At 46.3% G+C, this 15,039-nt stretch overlaps 1 long non-coding RNA gene across 1 annotated transcript; it reads right to left on the reverse strand.

Annotated features, from left to right (window-relative positions):
* Positions 1–822: 822 nt before the first annotated feature.
* On the reverse strand, positions 823–3,085 carry LOC124699019. Its single transcript, XR_007001225.1, has 3 exons — positions 2,221–3,085; positions 2,052–2,117; positions 823–1,376 (listed from the first exon to the last, which is right to left on the reverse strand). It is a non-coding gene; the product is annotated as an uncharacterized LOC124699019 (long non-coding RNA).
* Between the last annotated feature and the right edge of the window lie 11,954 nt (positions 3,086–15,039).

A 15,039-nucleotide genomic window follows, 5' to 3' on the forward strand; every position in this document is an offset into this window, starting at 1 on the left:
GGTGACGGTGGCCGTGTATCGCGTCGGCGGGTCGGGGTCCATGGCCTTGGGCGGCCGCCCGTATTCGGGGCTGTAGCAGTAGTTGTCGTCGTCGTTGTCGTCGGCGATGGGGATCTCCGGCTCCTCCAGCGAGAGGGTGTTGACACTGGCGAAGACGTCGCGCCACCGGGTCGAGAGGGCGGCCGCACGCGTGGCCTCCTGGGACGGGAGGAAGGATAGGATGTGGCCCAGCACGTCGTCGCCGAGCTTGCCGATGCGGTCCTCGCGCCTCCGTAGTTTGGCTTTGGCGGCGTCGGTGGCGATCTCCATCGCTTCAAGTTCAATCGGCGCGCCTCACTAGATTGATTTTGTTTCTCGAGATGCCGGCGAACGGCTGACTTGTTTTTGTACTAGTAAAAATGCCCGTGCGTTGCCACGGGATATAAAAACATTTAATCGTATAACATCAAGCGCCACATCCAAAATATTTACATGGACATCTCATTCAATACTCTCTCCTCGAGACATTGGTTTTTAGTTTGTTGGTATAAATATTGCTCCTTTCATGTGGTGTTGTGCAAATGTCTCCTCGGTAAGATCCCACCTACTTATCATCCAAAAAAGAAACAAAGAATGTGGCCACATCTCATATATAATTAAAGCAACATCCTTTGATAGAAAGTTGCAATACCAGCATACCAGATTAGGTATAGATTCAAACCTGCAGTGAAGAAACAAAATTCCATATCCACTGGTTCAAAGTTTATGACACAAATGAATTCATAATTTTGAACATATCTTAATTAATCTCATGAAAGATATTCCAACGTCTCTGCTATACACATATATATAGCAGGTGATGCGGCTCAACATTACCTAGCTCCAGTCACTCTAGCGCTAACCTGAATTAAAAATAATGTATATATTCCTAACAGATTTGCCTCCATTTCCATTCATTTCTCTTGTGTGTGCCACTCACATCAACCTTCAGCTCCAACACTCCACCTTTGTTGCCGATCTATGTGCATAACTCGACTGACAATAGTAAATTTGTATGAGATGGTAGCATTATCGATGGAGGTCATGGTAGTGCACATAACAAACCTAATGATCCATTTACAATGGGATGTCACCATAAGCAAAAGAGCGGAATTTTAATGTATCAACCAAAAACCTTGATCCTTAAGTATTGCATGACAATAAAATCAATCTCAAGAGGTTTGGACTTGACAACACACAATTATGTTGTCTTTATAATTGAGATCGAAGTAGATACTGAGCATTGTCTCCTTAACTTTTTTCGTCGGAGAATCTCACTCGAGTTCAAAAATTTCTGAAGAACTGAAGAGTATAGTACACCACACTTGGTAAACGATCAGAATATGTGGTACTGCACCCTGGAAATAAATAAATGGTTGAGCAAGCATACTGACCAAAATAATTTGAAATTATCTAACAGCCAGGAGTAGGCAATGGCCAAAAGGACGGAAACAACAAGTGCAACAATTGAATGTTAGGTCATCTAGCACTGATGCTTTGGCAAAGTATGAACACTAAAATGAGACAAATCGAATTCATTCGGAAATGATATGATGTAATCACACTATCACTGGAGGAATTCGCATGATCATTGTGTCAAACACAAGCTGATCAAATGCACCATGATTCTAAAAGAGCATAACTATATCTTTTCTCAATGCATATAAAGGGATGCAATCTTTCAGGTAAAAGCAATAAATGCTAGATTACCTTGAAACTGGAAGGGTGCCCGCCTGGGTGAACCTACAGGTGGACAAGGGTGTAGAGCGAGCATTTCTTCTAGCCTAAGTAGCTACTGATGCGCGACTACTCTGATTAGTTACACTTGCATTAATATTTGAGGTACTAACGTGTTGAAAACCAGGAATACGTCCAAACTGACGTTTCTATGTAAATTGTTGTTCTGGTTGAAATAATCTGTTCAAGCCCACTATGTAGTGCAATCTACTGCTATAAAATCACATTTTCAGGCTTTCCTTTTTGCCTTTTAGATTATGAAAAGAAGAAGTGCATACAGGCTAAATGAATGGTACCTCGGCTCAGCTGCAGCTGAAGATTCGATGTGACCCTCAACAATCAGAGCTTAGAACATATTGGTGCTACATCCAAAGGTTTCACCAATGGTCAGAAAAAAGCTTATTTATCAGCCTGGAATGAAACAATTGCAAGGCTTTATTAACGATTAACAAATTGACAACAAACCTCTGTGAAGAAGGAAGAAAAACTTGCCGGGAAGCATCTAACTTCATATAAGATTCACACAGTACACGAATATCTCCAGCGAAGTAAGTTAGGTTCAAAAGGTCTGGTTTCATAGGAGAGGCAACCTCGCAGGCACAATATAATCATCCCCGTCGTAGTCAATGTCACGGCCAGGACCAAGGGGCCAAAGTACCATCACAAGAGTGATTCATAATGCCTGGATTAATCAAATAAATTATCTTTAGAGAGATTATGCTCGAAAGTTGACACTGAAATACTAATCTTCCAATGACACTGAAACACTGGAATTAGTCTACATGTAGTAAAGAGAATTTTTTGTTTTGGTGCATTATTTTACAGAGTTCCTCCATAAAAACTTACTCACGTAGGACATCATTCTATAAAAATTAGAAGTCTTTCAGAAGCTTCGAGATTTAAAAATGAGCTAACAGTGTTGGCAGAATTGCGCACTGATTGTTTCATGAACAAAACATAGAAGAGCAGTGTCTCCTTTACCATTAGATCGCTGAATTTGATTAAGTAATTGTTAAATGCATATATATTCATGTGAGAACCTTATTTTAACGTAAGGTGACATATGTGATAACACAACAAGTTGCTGCTCAAAAGAAGAAAATGATGGCATTAGAACAGTTGGCTTGATTGAATTTATTTGATCAAATGGATAGCTTTCCATGCAGTTGATGAACTCAGAGAGGATTTGATACCTGATACAAAACAAAAACCATAAAATCCAAGCTAGACTACATGGAATCATGAAGAATAATGAGACAAAGATAATCTGACATAAATAGAATATCCACGAGTGTTCACAAATAGAATACAATTTTACCTCAGAAAGGAAAAAAAATTGTTCACAGCCAAATAGAATTCTTGCAGAGGTAATGCATTACATGCATATACAAGACATTCACCTGATTTTTAAACCACCAAACTAACTCGAACATAATTCCCAATATTTTAGTTTCTATGGTACATACTTTGGAGATCTGTTTTGAAAAGCACCCCATATGACTCTACAAAATATAAGAGAATAGTCATACATCGTGGCAATTAGACTCTCATGTAACCAGATCAATAAGTAGAATGAGAGCAAGTGCCCAAATGGCATAGACCACGATGTTCAACAACTATCAATATGTATACAACATTTAGCAAAAAAAGAGTGTATTAAGATGGAACCATATCAACAGAGCGATGTATATGTCCATGATTATGTAACAATCAGTATAGAACCATATCTGTAACAATCTGCATTAATTCAATTATTTCGAATGCACTGGACAAAATATACTTAAGTTGGACATGTTCATGATTCTAGAGAGAATGATGTGACCCTGGGGCATTTCAAAAACAGTGGCGGAAATATACTTATTGAGCTGGTTCTAAAAAAAAAGTGCATAACGCATATAATGGTTTTCCACTGAGGCTGAATCGCCAGCTTCAACTAAGTAATGCTTAAAGAAATACATTACTATATATTTACCTGCCATCGTCTATTGGAGATTTCACTAATGTCACACTGATATCTCACCAAACTACTGAAATCTTATCAAGCTCACTGCAAAGCATTTTCAGCACGTATAATTGATAGTAGTGGCAGCCAAACTAAAATACATAGATCTGTTTTGAATTGGATTCCATACCGGATCTAGAAATTAGAACACAATGGGTCTTTTTTGTATAATTGATATTGCGTTCCAGCATTTCTCTACATTAAAGTGGTTTGAAAAAATATTGAAAATACCGCCAAATACTTTGCCATCAACTTCCAGGTTAGATGAATTTAAGACATAATCTCTGTTGTCTCTGCCTAGTCTTTGGATCTTCCCGTCGCATTAAAGCACCACATCAATACATTTGCCATCTACAGTTTTGCAAATGCAAGATCTAGTTAATTGAGATGTTTCAGAGGAGTATAGCCATTGTCAATATTGATAACCAGTGTTATCTTTTTTTTTCTTGACTCGCAATGGCGGCCAGGTCTGCAGGCTCATGAAATTTTTGGCGAAGAGACAATGACTGATTGTTGGGCTGATCTTCCGATGTTTGATTTAGCAATAAAGGGCCAGCAGATGGTTAATGAATAAATAAAATTTCTCAGCAAAATCAAATGAGATATCAAATATGAAGGCTAACCTTGTAAGGGGAAATCAGGATCTTCATGTGGGTGGCACTCAGAACGACAACATTGCAGACTGGGCGAGCACTCATTGGAGGCGACATCCAGAACTTGGCTGGCCGGATGTCCGACTCCGTCATCATCATTGCATATAGGTACAACCAAAGCTTACTAAAAAAGTTCAGAGTTAGTTTTACAGGTACCTCAACTCTTTTTAGCACATTTTCCTTGACTCGATCTCAGAATTTAATTTGAATTTCAGCATAAGTCATCACAAGTAATCGTCCATGATTTCGTTCATCATATTCATAGCTCTAACACGTACACCCATCCCACAAAATTCAACATCAGCGACACCTGTTAGACAATTTGCTAGCAAGTTAGTTTTACAGAACGGAAGAGTACCAATGATACTGGTCCCGTGAGAGGAAAGCTTCCAGGGACGATCCAATGGCGAGCCACAACACGAACCACCGAAATCCACAATCACGCGAGGATTACCTGTACCAGTACGGCAGTACCTGGTTTCCCTGAAAGTCGGTGATGTAGAGAGTGACGCCGTGGGTGCCCAACATTGCGGGACCGGAGGAAACGATGGCCGCATCATGACGAGATCGGCGGGGAGGGTGATGGCGGTAGCAGCTGCACACAGGTCGGAGGATCCAGTAGGTTGGTGGTGGAGGTATGGACAAGCCTAGCAGGGGACCTAGTTGCCGACCACCAAATGCCCAACACTCGCCGGAGTTGCTCGTCCCGGCCAGACCGCAGTAGGAGGCGGCAGATCCGGTCACCAACCGCCACTCCGCCTGGAGCCCAGGCCACGACGACGTCGTCCCGGACGCAGGCCCGCCGAAGCCCAGATCGGACCCGAACGCAGCGATCCCCGCGCCACAGCCACGCCTGCACCTCTTCGCATGACTCCGCCGCGCCGTCCTATGCCAAATTCAGGCGCCGCCCGCTCCTCCGTTCGACGAAGTGTCCCGCGCAGCCCGCCTCACGAGCGGGGAAGGGAGATCTCGTCGCCGCCCACGTTGCGTGGGCTTTGCCCGGCAACGCTTGCCGGCGGCGACGGTGGGGGAGGAGGGTGGAGGTGGAGCTGCTCCCGACGGCTAGGGTTGGCACGCAGGTCGCCCGCGGGGAGCGACCGAGGAAGGAGAGCTCGGGCGACGCGGAGGTGCACACTGCGGCGGCATCGTGGGATGGGGCAGTGGATGCGTCCGCGGCAAGGATGACCGGTACGATGGGTCACGCTCGTTTGACGCGATGACGAGCGCGACCAGGCTGAGCCATGATCCCGGAGCGGGTCTTGTCGGCGGTTCGTCCGGGAGGGCACCCGTTGTTTGAGGAGAAAAGGGGAGGGAATTTAGCGAACAGGTAAAGGCAAGTGTAGTAGTATGTCAATTGGTTGGAGGGTAAAATGGTCTAAAAAAATATGCTTGACGAAAGTTGGGACCAGAGGAAACAGAACCAGTTCCTCCTTTTTATATAGTAGAGATAGAGATAGAGATAGAGATGGCTATATGGGAGGGAGTACACAAACCGACCTGGCCTGGGTAATACGTGTCCGTCTCACCAAATAAAAAAAAAAGTGGGTTGGCAGATGTAGTCCAAATTAAACCTTGGATTTCCAATCCTGGAAATTGGCAGTTTGGGTCGTGAACTTTCAACATGTTAATTCAGGCCATGACCTTCTAACAGATACAAACAGGGACGCGCAGTTTGCGAAGTGGAAATAAGACGAAGTTGTCACAACCATTGTTCCTATTTACGTTCCTCGAGGTTCGGTCCGACATGGTTCACGTGAAAACAAAATCTACAGCTAAGATTCACTAAATATATCATCAAAATAGTAGGTAAAATTGCATATTCCATAGCTAAATTTTTACTAACAAGTTACTGATCGGTAGTGTTGGTACGTCAAAAAGAACGGGACGCGGAAGAAAAAGCCCGGCGACGTACGCTGGTGCCTGTCCTATCCGAAGAAAAAACGCTTCCCTGCACCGAGACCTTAAATAAACCATTAAGGATTGAACAATCCAATCTTGGGCGGCCGGTGGCGGCTGGTGATAGCGGACGGGAGGGTGCGGACGCGAGCCCACGGCCGTGGTGGAGCACATGCCGAACCACCCGCACCACTTCGTCGTCGACAAGTGTGATGCATCAGCAGAAGGGTGGTGGGGCAGCATGTTCATGCCGTTGTCGGCCGACCACAAGCTAGGCGCTGGCGATTCCGGCAATCTGCAGCGAGGTGTCGGGGACGTCGTGGTGGCTGGCGCGGTCCAGGGCAATGCCTGACAGGTGTGTCGTGTCTTTGTGGCAGCGACATCTTCAAGTATCTTACGCCGGCGACGAACCGTTCGCAGCATAGGGGAAAAGAGGAGGTCGGGATAACAGAAGCTTGGCCGAAGGAGGATCTGGTCGGGTGGCTTAAGTTAATTAAGGCTAAATACCTACGGGGCCGGCCACTTCTTGCTTGTGACCGCCGGGAGGGATCTCAGTTTTGGAGAGCCCTTCAGGACATTAAGCAGGAGATTAGAGCGGGACTTTCCCTCTCCATAGGCGATGGTAGAGGGACCATGTTCTGGCTTGACCCGTGGCTGGGTGAGCGCCCCATTTGCCTTGACTTCCCGGACCTCTTCGCCATATGCGCCGACCCCCCTATTCTTGTCGTCGACACCGCCGAGGGGGGCTGGGATATCTTGTTCCGTCGCGCTCTTACCCAGGGAGAGGCCCTGAGCCTGACTCTGCTGCGGAACCTCCTCCCGGACGCTCTGCCGGGAGGACTAGACTCGCCCTCTTGGCGCTTGTCGCCATCCGGCTCGTTCTCCGTACGGACGGCCTATAGGGCCTTGTTCAGGGGTCCCTCGCTGCCTTGGACGACCCCTCTTTTTAAAGCGCCTATCCCGCTTAAGACGAAGATGTTTCTTTGGCAGTTGCTTAGGGATCGCCTTCCCTCTGGGGTGGAGGTTGCGAAGAGGCACGGGCCGGGCGACGGGCTTTGTCCATTGTGTGCGGTCCCGGAGACGACGACCCACATAATCTTCTCTTGCCCTGCGGCCCGTTTCCTCTGGTGCTTCCTCCGGGAGGCGCTGGGGCCTGAGTGGCAGGCCTCAGACCTCGGGGAGTTCATCGAGGCCCATGCGAACAACACCGGTAGGAGGAGGCGCCTCTTCTGGTTATTGTTCGCGGCCTTGACCTGGACCTTGTGGACTGTGCGTAATAAGTTGGTCATTGAGCGTATCCTGCCTCGACGCGCTTCTGACTCCTTATTCTCTTTCTTGGCTTTGTTGCAGCAGTGGTACCCGCTGTGTAGACAGCGGGACAGGGAGCGCCTGGACGACATGTTGGAGGATCTTCTTGCGGCGGCCCGTCGCATTTCTACGTCGTCTAGCCTCTGAGTGGCCTCTTCCTATGGGGGTTGTATCGCTTTTCTAGTTCTTCTGGGCGTGTTGTGCTGTTGCCCCAGCAGACTGTTGTTGTGTGTGCTGTGCTCGTCGTGTTGTATCTGGATCTTGTATGACTGTGGTGGCTTTATTTATAAAGCGGGGCGAAAGCCTATTTCGAGGAATGGGAGCTCGTAAACAGCTGGTGAGAGGATGGTGGCAAAGGGCAGCCTGAAGGCGTCGGTGAAGGCCATTGGGGAAGCGGCAGCGTGGTCGAAACATCCGAACAGGACGCGAGCTAGCAGCAGGCGGCGTCCCAGTGGATGTTGCATGTTCTGAACTTGAGATTTTGCTTCCAATGGATCATGAGATGACCAGAGAAGGAGAGCCGAGTAACCTTCTTTGACTCGTCATCACAACTCATTATATAATCTTCAGACCTTCTAGCCATTAAGCAAGTGGTCCAACTGTCACAAATTATGGTATTTCGTTGTTGCCTCACTGATTTTCATGGTGTTTCCCATGAATAGGACTCTGGTTTTTCAATCCTCCTGTGCTCAAAATTAAAATGTAAACTGCTAGGGATTTGAATACATTATGGATATAAATTCAGGAATTCAAAACAAATTAACCCTCTGTCACAAATTATTATTACGTGTCGCATTTTTCTTGTGTTCTCAGTCATAGCTTTGTCAGTCATTCTACAGAACTTAAGCAATGGTATATGCAGAAAATAAATATAGGTAAACTGTATTGGTATGCAAATAACAACTTGGATTAACCCCCTAGCTAATTCAACATACAAGCATGTCAAGCATTTGCCTATTTTAAGGAGATATGATTCAAATCATATCGTTAGACTGTTATAATGAAGGGATCTTATAGTGTTAAAATCTGATTTACAGGGCCAGCCCACGCAACTGCTTCTCAATAATTAGGCTTCTAATTCGAATAAGTGACTAACATGCACTGTTGAAAAGGTGAGGCCTAACTTCTTTCTTATGACGTGCATGTATCTTGCAGGCAGTTTTGGTGAAGCGCATACCGTATAAATATTCTCTCAACTATTTGTTTTTTGGGCATGCAGCAAAGCGCAGGCATAGTGCTAGTATACACATAATCAGCAAATCTTCAAATTCACGGCAATATCATAACACAATGTTCACACCAATATCATAATATATTGGTCACATCACCTTCAAATTCATCGCAATAAGTTAATTAACATGTTAACAAGAAGATGACCAACAGACCAAAATGACCGATAGGTTCAACTTCACGGCAACTTGTTCATCAAAATGTACCCATGATAACATAAGACAACTCCCCGGAATAGCAAGTTCACCAAAATAATCACCAAATTTCCAGGACCAAAATATCACCAAGTTTTGCGGAAGGACCACCAAGTTCCCATATAGTTCCCAGACATGTTAGTTCCAAACAAAGCCAGCATGTGACCAAACCTTGCATCATTCTCTTCCATCCGCTTGAGCAGCTGCTGGTAATCCTTGTCACGTTGAGCTTGTGCGGTTTTAGCTTCATCTGACTTCTTCTTGATGGCAGTCAATTCTTCACATGTCTCTTCAGATCTCTTCAGCTGATCTTCGGGATGAAGGACATGCGCAGATACAACTGCATTGGAATTCTTGAACTTGTTCTTGCAGCCTGACTAGAGGCCAATATTCTTCAAGAATGTGTTCTATGGGCGATCCTTGGCAAGAACTTTTGCAACAACCCTCAACATCAGACTTTGGTTGTTCACCTTTTGGAACCGGCATAGCCATCGCAACTTCCATGTCAGCCCGTATATCAGTTTAAAAATGATTGTATGGATTCATAAAAAACAAGTGCAAGCATGGTTTTGGTATGGATTTAGAAAAGCACAAGTGCAAGCATGGTTCAAAGTTGAGAAATCCACAAGTCACCTATTGTAGCAACTTGAACTGCCTCTGATTAACGGTCTTCTTGTTGTTATGTGTCGCCCTAAAGATGTCACTTGCAGAAATCTCTCCGCCATTGTGTTTCTCCCAATGAAATGTTGGTAAGCAAGAATCAAAACACAAGCATATGGAGACACAAGAGTTAAATGCCTAGAATAGGTGAAAAGTGTTTTGTGGTGGTTGTGCATGTCCTAGATATGTGGAAAATAGATATGCGGGAACGTTTTGAGCTTCCATAACAACACCCTTTATTGAAAAAATATGTACATGCCCCTGTGTAGCTCTGATGTGCTTGAATAGTTGAATTATAGTTTTGAACATTTATTAGAAAGTGATAATTATTCCCTATGGGCAAACATTCATCATGAAATGGTATTTTGAACAATTTGCTCAGAATAAAAAACAATCCACATATATTATTGATAATTCTATTTTTTCAGGTTTCACTGTCATATAGATAAACAAATATGCTCTTATTATTACACATATCTCTCAAACACAAAAGCTGCCAACTTACATTGTTAGCTACAAAAGGAACCGAAATCCCAGATGAGGATATTCTTTACTACTTTCAACGCATCTTCTTATTTTCACTTCACCTCTTGAGTGGCAAGACTTTCAACGTTGTGTTTCTTTTGTGACATGATGAGTTAGCGATCCACCTCTCAACCTTGCGATTCGCATGGTCGTTCATCCAGTTGTTGCCATCATCGATGCGCATTTCTTCTAGAGCCACCCCATTTTCAGCAAAGAATCTGATGAGCTTCATTCCAAAGCAGTTGGTCTTCTCCGGCCAGAACCGCAAGCTGACACGTCTTAAACTATCTTGCAGGCACGGAAACGACCGCCCGCTCAGAGCAGGAATATCGGCAGCCTCATCGTAGTTATCAGCATCGTCGTGGCCACAATCAGCTTTCAGAGAAACGACCCGCTCCAAATCCAATCTGCGGCGCAGGAAATGCTGGATGGAGTTGTGGAGATCATCTCGGGATTTTCTTTGCAAGAATTCGCGCACGTGCCGAGGGTGCTTGTCAGAATCGTTCTTGGTGGTGCTCAGGTTTATGTGGAGGTCGCGAACCACGGGGCAGCAGCGGAGCAGGTTGGCGATCGCCACTGCAGCGGTCTTGCCCTTGGGCCTGTGCACTCCTCCGAGCTCGAGGCGCTCGAGGTTACGGAACGGGCGGAGAAGCTCGGCCCGCTCCGCCGCATCGACAACGGCAATGTACTCGAGTTGTTGTACCAACAGCTTCAACTCCTTGGCGCTGCGGAAGTTGTGAAGGAATTTCCAGAGGAGCACGCGGTCGCGGCATGGATCCTCGCCATAATCGGAGATGAAATACAGGTCCACGCGACTCAGATCTGGCGGCGGCTGTGGGCTCAGCGAGAGCCGCCGGAGAAGCCCCGTGTACTTGAAGCGCCGCAGCCTCGGCGCATCGATCTCCAGCTCGCATTCCCCCTCTGTCCAGCCGCATTTGTCCAGTACGAGCCATGTGGCGGCCGGGCAGTGGAGCCGGACCACTGTGGCTTCTTCCTTTCCGTCATAGCTGTCTAGATAGACGGATTGGAGGTGAACCGCGTGGAGCGCCGGCGCGGACAAGATGACGCTCTGCAGATGCTCGAGAGAGACGTAGCAGTTGTCCATCCGTAGAGACGCCAGGCACGGGAACTTAACGGCCGCCGGCAGCGTGAATATTTTGCAGCTGGTGAGCTCCAGCACGCGGAGGGTCTTGGATGGGATAGAACCGAGCTTGATCTCGTAAACCCCAGTTCGATGCGATGTTTCCTCTTGGTCGAAGGACCCATTGTTGTAGTCCATGGCGATCTGGAGCTCCTCCACGCGTCGCACCTTCGGGTGGGAGAGCACGTCTGCGACCACATCGATGGTGTTCGTCCAACGCCCATCAGAGCGGAGGTGTACAAAGTTGCGGATCGTGCCGTCTGCGCGGGCCTGCAAGCGTACGGAGAGCCTCGTGACGTGGTCGTCGGCCGCGTGGAGAGCCGCCTTGGCGCCCGAGACGAAGGCGTCGCGATGGGATAGGAAGCGGCGGGTTTGCTGCTCGCTGTTGTAGCTGCAGCGGTAGCGGCCGTCGTCCTCCAGGGCGCGTGCCTCGAGGTTGACGGCGTCCGAGGAGCGCCAGACCGAGCGGAACCGTCGCGAGAGCGCCCCGGTGGACGCGGCCTCCTTGAAGGGGGCGAAGTGGAAGACGCGCCGGATGAGGTCGTCGGGGAGCTCCGAGAGGCGGTCCATCGTAGACGTCGGCGGCGCAAAGCTGCGTTGCGAACAGATCTCAATGGGATTGGAACTTGCAGGGTCCTCGAGGAGATCGGTTTGGAACTTTGAACTAGACTAGAACAAGTCTAATAAGCCGGCGCAGGGCCTGGTCTCTACTCGCTCGCTTGATTGGGCCTTCGTTTCTAGGTCAGGCCCAAATGATCAGAAAAAAAAAGGAAAGCTTCGCAAAAGAACGATGTGCGCGCTGTCCGTTAGAAAGTCCTAGCCGTCTCTACTTCAGCCTCCTTCATAGATCGCCCCACCCTCTCTTTCAATAGGTTTGGTCAGCGTCGGGCGGAGTGAGAAACCCGATCTATGCGTGTAGTTTTTAATAAAAGTCCGTTTTCAGTAGTTTATGTTAGTTCTTTGATAGCCATTTTCTTGCTGGTTTCCCCTCAATGAAGATGTCATTTTTAAGTGATTTTTGGTTTTTTTGTTCGACAACGAGAACTCCTTCCCAGCTTCAATGGTGGTGTGAAAGATTACAATTATCTAGATATGAGCGTTCAGATCTTGTTTCGCCAAATCGATTTGGATCTTTTCACATGGTTGCCATGAGAAAGATTATCCTCATAGTTTTTGTCCTGGCTGCTACATCCTCGACAATGGTGATTCGTACTCTTGGCTCTCCAGCGACGTCGACAAGGTTGGTCTATTTTATTCCCTGACATACTGGTGTTAGTACTCTTGCCGACGTTGTGACTACTTCAATGGTTGTGCGTGTGCACGCAACCTTGGCGTTGCAGCTCAAATTCAAAATTTTGGGAGAACTTTTGTTGGTATTTACAGATCTATGTTCTGTTATCTATCTTTGGCTGCCTTCAGTAAAGGACAAGGTTGTGTCTTGGGAGAAGAAAGAGTTTGAAGATCTCGAAGATTTGCTAGTATTTTTTGGACTTCATATTGTAATCATTGGAGACAGCTCATGTATCTCTTCTATGTACTATTTATTATTATGAATACTTGTGGTATTGATTGTAAAAAAATGTGCGTCAAAATTTATGGGAAGGAGAAGCAAGGTGGGATTATGGACGAGAGAGAGAGAGATGCGGAGGGTGGATATAATCTTAGTTCCTTTTAAAGATATTTATTTTTTCAAAATGAAATATCTTGAGAACCGTTTATTTAAATTACGAACTGTTTTCACTATTAAGTGGGTTGACATCTTCAAAACAAGATCTCATGTTGAAAGGTTTTATGAAACTTTTTTTTTGGGAAAATCTAAGGGACATTGCCGCATGGTTCACGATCCGGTGCGATGGCTGAGAGATTAGAAAAATCGCATCATCCTCCTATAGGAACGGAAGCAGACCCGTACTGCACTTATCTTGCATCTTTTCGCCCACCCAGAGCTTTCCTGAACACACAAACAAACCTCACCTAATCCCATGACCACGCATGTGGAGAGAAGCGCGCGAGGCCACTGCTGAGCACTGCCGCGGGGAGTCAGCCGCCAAGCACCGCCTCCGAGCACCACCGTGGGGAGACGGCCACCGAGCACGATCGCGGGGAGGCTGCCCCGAAGAACCACGCCGATCACCACCGCAAGGAGGCCGCCGCTAAGCACCGCTTTGGGGAGGTGAAAAAACGATGCGTCAGAGACTCGCGAGGAGGATGTTGTCGCCATCCCAATGGAGGTGGAGGAACACTACCGCTGCGCGTGGGAGCTCCACATTGAGAGCCCATGGAGACACTCCCGCAAGGAGAAGATGCCCATTGGCCTCTCTGGTCTCTCCATCTCTGATACGTCTCAAACGTATCTATAATTTTTTATGCTCCATGATTGTTTTACACCAATTTATATATGTTTTGCTCATGCTTCGTTGCACTTTTATACATTTTCCGGCACTAACCTATTAACAAGATACCACAGTGTCAGTTCCATGTTTTCTGCTGTTTTTTATTTCAGAAAAGTTGTACAGGAAATATTCTCGGAATTGAACGAAACAAAAGCCGAAGTTAATATTTTTCTGTAACGAAGACAGAGTCCAGAGGGGAGTCCAAGGGGGGCAGCAGGACGGCCACGCGCCTAGGCGTGGTGTGGGCCACCCTGGCCTTCAGCGACATCGCCCCTCCGCCTATTTAATCAAGATCTCGGGAAAACCCTGAAGATCCGAGCCTCCATCCACGAAAAGTTCCATCGCGGCCGCCATTGCAGAACCCATCTCGGGAGGGTTCTGAAGCTCTCCCCACCTCCCTGCCGGAGGGGAAAATCACCGCCGGAGGCATCTACATCGCCATGCCCGCCTCTGAAGTGATGCGTGAGTAGTTCATCCCTGGACTATGGGTCCATAGCAGTAGCTAGATGGTTGTCTTCTCCAATTTGTGCCTCATGTTTAGATCTTGTGAGCTACCCTACATGATCAAGATTATCCTTATGTAATGCTACATGTTATGTTTGTTGGGATTCGATGAATATTGTATACTATGTTGAGGTCGATTATAAATTCATGTCATATGTTATTTGTGATCTTGCATGCTCTCCATTGCTAGTAGATACTCTGGCCAAGTAGATGCATGTGACTCCAAGAGGGGGTATTTATGCTCGATAGTAGGTTCATGCCTCTAGTTTTCTGGGAGAGTGACAATAACTTCTAATATTGTAGATGTGTTGTTGCTACTACGGAGAAAACAACAATGTTTTATCCGAGGGTAATTCTATTGTTTACTTTACACACATTGCTTAATGCGATAATATGTTGCTTGCAACTTAATACTGGAAGGGGTTCAAACGATAACCGAAAGGTGGATTATTAGTCATAGACGCAGTTGGATTATGGTCTATATATTATGTTGCAATGCCCAAACGAATCTCATAGTAATCATCTTGTCATGTATGATCGATATTCTGTTAATTGCCCAGCTGTAATTTGTTCACCCAGCATGTTATTTATCTTTATGGAGAGACACCTCTAGTGAACTGCGGATTTCGGTCCTTTCCTTTACACTGATAAATTCAACCACTGAAATCATGTTCTGTTTACTTCCTGTAAGCTCTGTTCTCTTTAATTACTGCAAACATCTCCTTCCACTAGATACATTTAATCATTTGTGTTCAGTGAAACCGGTGAGATTGGCAAC

This window comes from Lolium rigidum, chromosome 3 (genome assembly GCF_022539505.1).
Source record: "Lolium rigidum isolate FL_2022 chromosome 3, APGP_CSIRO_Lrig_0.1, whole genome shotgun sequence".
Lineage (NCBI taxonomy): Eukaryota > Viridiplantae > Streptophyta > Magnoliopsida > Poales > Poaceae > Lolium > Lolium rigidum.